General features: G+C 35.1%; 1 non-coding gene across 1 annotated transcript; it reads right to left on the bottom strand.

The window, feature by feature from the left end:
- Positions 1–6,282: 6,282 nt before the first annotated feature.
- Positions 6,283–6,388, bottom strand: LOC122126323. The gene has a single exon (XR_006150895.1). It is a non-coding gene; the product is annotated as a U6 spliceosomal RNA (small nuclear RNA).
- Between the last annotated feature and the right edge of the window lie 216 nt (positions 6,389–6,604).

Here is a 6,604-nt window from a genome sequence, read left to right as displayed (position 1 = left end):
CTAAAATCATGAAGGACCTATATGTGAAAACTTTAAAAATATAAAAAGGGAAATTGAATGAGATTCAAGGAAATAGAAAGTCTTTCAATGTTCCTAGTTGGAAGAATTAACATTTTGAAAACTGCAATACTTCCCCTAAACAATTGGCAAGGCAATACTCATCAAAATCCCAACAATATTCTTCAATGTAGAAGAGAAAGCAATGCAACTATAATATGGAATTACAAAATTACAGATGAAACAGAAAGCTTAGAAATGAATTCATGGGCCTATAGTCATCTTACACACACAAATACTCACACACACACAAACACAAACACACACACAATGGAATTATATTCACCCATCAGAAAGATGACTTTTCACCAGTGGTAAGGAAAATGAAAGGTTTGGGAAAATTATATTAAGAGAAAAGAGAAAGGAATGCAGACTCAGAGCAATATAGTTTTCATGGATTCATTCATTTATTGTAGCTAGAAGATGCATACAAATCTATAAGTAAACAAGACAGATTCTACCTTGTCCATTATAATGGCCATTACTAAGAAAACTAACAATAGCAAACGCTGGCATGGATGTAGCCAATTGGGAACTCGATTGCACTGTTGATGGGAAATTAAACATGTTCAACCACTGTGGAATGCAGTACGGAGTTTTCTGAAAAGAGTAAATGTAGATCTCCCTTAAGACCCAGTAATTCCCCTTATGGGCAGTAATACAATAAATAACAAACAAGCTCACATGAAAGCTACCAGTATATACATGATCAGGGCTCAGGCCCATAGTTCAAGGACTGGAAAAAAATTACCACTGCTGGTATTTGTTTCCGCAAATATGAACCGTTTTATATAAGATATCAAATCAATATATATGCAGTAGCTAGATTAGGACTCAAATGTAGTGGGTGATAAAATGGCTCCTTTGTTGAATGTTAGGAAGAGATGTACATAGTCCATGAAAAGGATATTTTTTCTTCTTGCTGTTCGAGGGGCTTGAAGTCTGGACTTGGGCACTGTCCCTGAACTCTTCAACTCAAGGTGGGTGCTCTACCACTTGAGCGACAGTGCCACTTCTGGTTTTCTGATGGTTAAATGGAAATAATAGTCTTTCTTGCCCAGGCTGTCTTTGAACTGTAGTCCTCAGATCTCAGCTTCCTGAGTAGCTAGGATTACAGCTGTGATTCACTGGCACGATTTTTAGAAAAGAAAATCCACCTCTTCACCTGTGTCTAAACCTCAGATATTACTATTAGAACACATCACCTTCACCTCATTTCATCAAACATTTGTAAATTTTCTCTTTTCCTTCATGTGGTAATACTGCAATCAATATTAACTCAGCTGGGGGACTGGATCAATTGTACGGTATTTGCTAGCAGCTAATTTAAGAACTTTTACATCAAAAGAAATGAAACCCTCATTTTGAATAATTGTTTTCTCTTTTTATTACAAATCTGTGCTTGATTACTTCCTAATGTGATATTGGACTTCCTAATAGAGTGATGAAATTTTCTTTCTTTTCAACCTTCTCCCACATGTGGTCAAATATTTAAGAGTTCAAAGATTTGCACTGATAATTGATTAAGCTGACTTCTAAGAAAATGTGCCTTTCTGGAATTTGGTCTTCTTTCTTGTTCTTACATGCACAAGCGTTCTATGATTTATTTGTTCTACAAGGAATTCTACATTCCAATCTTTGTGTGACCAATTTTAGTCTCCCTGGTCAGTCTTTCTGTCCTTTCTCTGGAGTCTCATTTGAGTCTGCCTTATAAAAAATATATTAGTTATCAGCTAAATGATTCTCAGCTTCTGTTTTTTGCCTGACTTCATGTAGGCTATGATAGCAACCCTGCCTGGCTGTGCTTACTGGAGTGTATGTGTGTGTGTGTTTTGTTTTAGATGTCTAGGATTACTATTCAAGGTAGTAGTTTCTCTGGGCCCCTGTGATCCCCTGGCCTAGAGTCAATGGGTTTTTCTCCTAAAGATACAAAGAACAATTGGCTAAATTCCTGTTAATTGTCTCAAAATGAGGCAATCAGGCATCCTTGCAAAGCCATCAATAATGCTTTATAACCACTTACAGAAGTCATCTATCTAGATGGCTTTTCAAGGTTGACTGTGAAAAATGTTCATTTCCAAGTATGCACCACAAAGCAGAGCACATTCCTGGGATCTGATATTTGGAAGGAAGGTTACCTTTCCTTCCTTCTCTTATGATAGATCAAACCGTAATAATCTTCAGTTGTGGTCAGCCTGGAGCACATATTCCCAAGAATATTCTGTAGTGTAAAAGAGGACCAACTCTCAATGGTGTAAATATTTGTCTACTACAGACTGATTTATCTTGCTTTTATCTATTGTTATTTTCATTACTTTAAACACATGGATAATTTATATTGGGATTAGACAAAGGATTAATGGAATAAACATTCAGTTTACTTTCCTAGATCCAATATAATACACTTAACCCATAATGGACAAATAAATCCAACTCTAGAAACAATGTCAGGAATACAAAATAAGCCTAAATACATATAATCTGGCACACATACACGATCATCTACACAAAAATTCAGTCTCTCTGTAAATATTTATTTGGTATGAAATAATAAAAATTTAATTAATGAATATGACTTTCAAGAATCATCTGAAACAGTCCCCGCATATATAATTGTAAATAATTTTATAGATGTCACCTAGACAAGAATTTAACATGCATGTAGAAATCAAATTTCCACAATTTAAGCTATATGAGAGGGGTCATACCCTCGTGTACTATGTGGTGTGAATTTTACCACAGTGATGAACCCTTCCAACTAATACCAAGAGTCATGTGCAATAATTTATTACTTGATGTTAAGATGAGTGCTAAGTGTAGAATACACTTTGAATTATTACATTAAATTACAGAAATGAAGCAATAATGATATGTTATTTGTTTAAACTCTAATGCTTCTCAATTTTACAATTCATAAATATATTATTAAAATTATTTTCACTTTCTTCTTTTCTATAGCTGCTGAAATTAAAATTATATATTAAACATTCAATATTAAGAAATCAATAAGTAACTATTATTAAAATGATATACTATTAAACTCTGATTTGAATTATACTTCTAACAAATTGTGATCTAAACAACTCAATAGAATTAAGGGTGATCATTTTTAAACTTATTAGCTTGTTTTTTTTTTATTTTATTTTTTGGGTCCGATCGTGGGACCTGAACTCTGGGCCTGGGCACTCTGCCTCAGCATTTCAGCTCAAGGCTAGCGCTGTACAACTTGAGACACAGTACCACTTCCGGCTTGTTTTTTTTTTGGCTTATGTGGTGCTGAGGAATCAAACCCAGGGCCGCAGGCATGCACGGCAAGCACTCTACCACTGAGTCACCTTCCTAGCCCAGCAGCTTGTTATTTGTTCCTAATTGTGTCATTTGTTATTCTTGGTCCAAGTCATCTCTTCATCTTAATTGTTTAGTTTTCTATTTTATCTCTATTGGTTTGCTGATTATGCATTTTGTTTAAATTTTTAATGACATGAGGCTGAAAAGCTGTATGCTAGTTTATTACTTGCTATGTTAATGTAAAATTACTCCTTTCCACAGCTCTTCTACTCTACGATACTACAGTATTTCCCCCAGTCGCATCTCCTGTATCGCTGCTCTCATATATTTTATTTTATTTTTTATTTAAAGTTCCAGTATCGTTTTTAAAAAGTACTAAATCTTTTAAATATCATCACTTACTGTATTTTAAGAATTCAAGAATGAAAAAAATCACATATAATCACTCCAAAATGCTTTAAAACTAGGAAATGATAAAACAGGCCACTGTGAAGTAAATTTTCTTCTACTTTCAAAATTATTCTGAAAGCCTTGTGCTGGTTTGTCACACCTGTAATCCTAACTACTCGGGATACCTACTCAGGGGCCTGAGATCTGTGGATAACTTTTGGAAGACAATCAGGGCAAAATAAATTCATGAGATTATTTTTCAAAAATTTTAATGAACTAACAAAGGGCCAGGAATGGAGATGTAGCTCATATAGTAGCTCACCAATCTAGAGAGAAAGACATAGCGAGACCTTGAAGCCCTGATTTCAAACTCTGAGCATGCCAACACGCAGGAATGCACACACACTCACTTTTTCAAAATATCTTCATATCAGTGTTTTGCATAAATTTATTTGTTAACGATATTATTTGGGTAAAATAGGCAAAATAAACTCTTCCATCTCAAAACATTTTTATACATTTTTTGTTGTAAAAATACTGTACAGAATGGTTATAGTTACATGAGCAAAGTAATAAGTACATTTCCTATCAAGCATTGTTACCTCCTCCTTTGTTTTTCCCCCACCATTCCTTCCCTTCCACCTCCACAAGTACACTCCTCACACCTCCAAGCCCCACCCAATGTCCCCAGCCTAAATTGTAAAATTCGTTCTTCAAAATATTGTCTTGTGCATCTATTGTTATACAATGGGTCAAACTGTATTCCTATTTAAGCATGCCGTTTTGTCCCTTTCTTTCCCCAAATTAGAGAAGTGTATATACAAGATGCAGGTGCACCAACATCAAGTAAAGTGAAAACAGGGGTTATATTGTTGGGAAGGAACACATAAAAAAAAAAAAAAAGAAATCACGTTGCACATTATAAATATGTGAGAAACAACAGCAAGAAAGAAAAAACCACTTGTGTCTCTATCTTGGGGATCATTTAGCTTAACATCTACTTATGTAGTCATATACACATAGCTTTTCAACTTTTCTGCTTATCCCAGACATATACTAGTCATTGTAAATAAGGGATAGCATGGGACCTATGTTTCTTTGGACTTGGCTTACATCAGTTAATATAATTTTTTTCCAAGTCTTTCCATTTCCTAAAAATTGGGCGATGTCATTCTTTCTGATGGAGGCATAGAATTAATATATATACACATATATATGTATATATATAGTATATGTGTGTGTGTACACACATATACACACAGAATATTTTACTTTTTTGTTTTTTAGAGCAACTTAGTTTTCCACCTTCATCATTTTTTCAAATGTTTTTATTGTGATTAAATGATTACATAATTTCCCATATTTCACAATATTGTGGGATAGTGATGCTTAGTTAAAGTCACAAACACATTCTAACTTTGATGGAGCAAATTGTCTATCATGGTTTACAATACTTATGAGTTCTATGAGCTTTGCAATAGAGTTATTTCCTCCATATCTATAGTTTTTTGTTTTGAAATATGTATATTTCTTTTGTTTTGTGTAGTGTCTGCTGTTCCCTCTTTCCCACTTGTTCCCTCCTTCCCTTCAGTGACATTGAGTTGCTTAGTTCATTTTGGTCAATGTCCAGTGCAGCTGATGGATCCCACTGTTGTATGTATTTCCCTGATTCCCTCTAGTTCTGTGTCGTCTTCCTGGTTTCCCTTCAGTGTGCAAATATGATCAGCAGAATGAGGATATTTAGTAGTGATTCGACCAGATGAGTGGAAGTCCTTGGTTTCTTAAGTGTTGTTAATTTTGTTGTATCACCTTACATTTTGGATTTAACATCCACTTACCATGGAGACCATGTGCTGTTTGTCTCTTTGCTTTTGTCTTACCTCGCTCAACATGATTTCCTGTAGCTTGATTGATTTCCCTGCTAATGCCATTATTTTGTCTTTCTAATGGCTGGAACATATTCCGTTGTGTATAGTTACCACAGTTTTTGGATCTATTCATCTCTGGTGGGACATATGGGTTGTTTTCATATCCTGTATATTGTGAATAGTGCTGCAATAAACATGGAGGTGCATGTATCCTTGAATATTGGTACCTGTTGTTCAGAATAGATGCCTAGAAGTGGTATGAGTGAGCCATAAGGAAGGTCAATATTTAGCTTTCTGAGGACTCACCAGATTGCTTTCCAAAGTGGTTGTGTAAGTGTACATTCACACACACACACACACACACACACACACACACACACAGAGAACGTTTTCTTGATCCATTCTTCTACTGAGGGGCATCGAGGTTGGTTCCGTATCTTAGCTATGGCAAATAATGCTACAATAAACGTTGTTGTGGTGGTAGTTTTAGTACGGACTTATTTGTGATCATTTGGGTGAATTCCCAAAAGTGGGATTGCTGTGTAATAGGGGAGCTCTATGTGGAGTCTTTTGAGGAAGCTCCAAACCGCTTTCCAAAATATATGAACAAGTTTACACTCCCACCAAGAGTGCGGTAGGCTTCCCTTCTGGCCACATCCCATCCAGCATCTGTTGGTGTAAAAATATGGAACGATTCATTAATTTGCGTGTCATCCTTGTGCAGGGACCATGCTAATCTTCTCTGTATGTTCCAATTTTAGTGTATGTGCAGACAAATTGAGCACAGAACATTTTTTATATATAAATTGTAATTGATTGTCTTAAACTAGACAATTCAACAAAAAGTAAGTTCAAAAAATTGTGAAATTTTGCAACCATGTATTTCTTACATAAGCACACATTTAAGAATAAAGTCAATATTGACATGACAAATACAAAATAATTCCAGATATTTGTTGTTCATGAGATGTGTAGGAGGAGGAATTCAATTATTCTACACA

The sequence above is a fragment of the Dipodomys spectabilis genome, unplaced genomic scaffold (assembly GCF_019054845.1).
Source record: "Dipodomys spectabilis isolate Male_0828 unplaced genomic scaffold, ASM1905484v1 ptg000274l, whole genome shotgun sequence".
Classification (NCBI taxonomy): Eukaryota; Metazoa; Chordata; class Mammalia; order Rodentia; family Heteromyidae; genus Dipodomys; species Dipodomys spectabilis.
The sequence above is the reverse complement of the archived record's forward strand: the minus strand, read 5'-3'. Positions and strand labels throughout refer to the sequence as shown.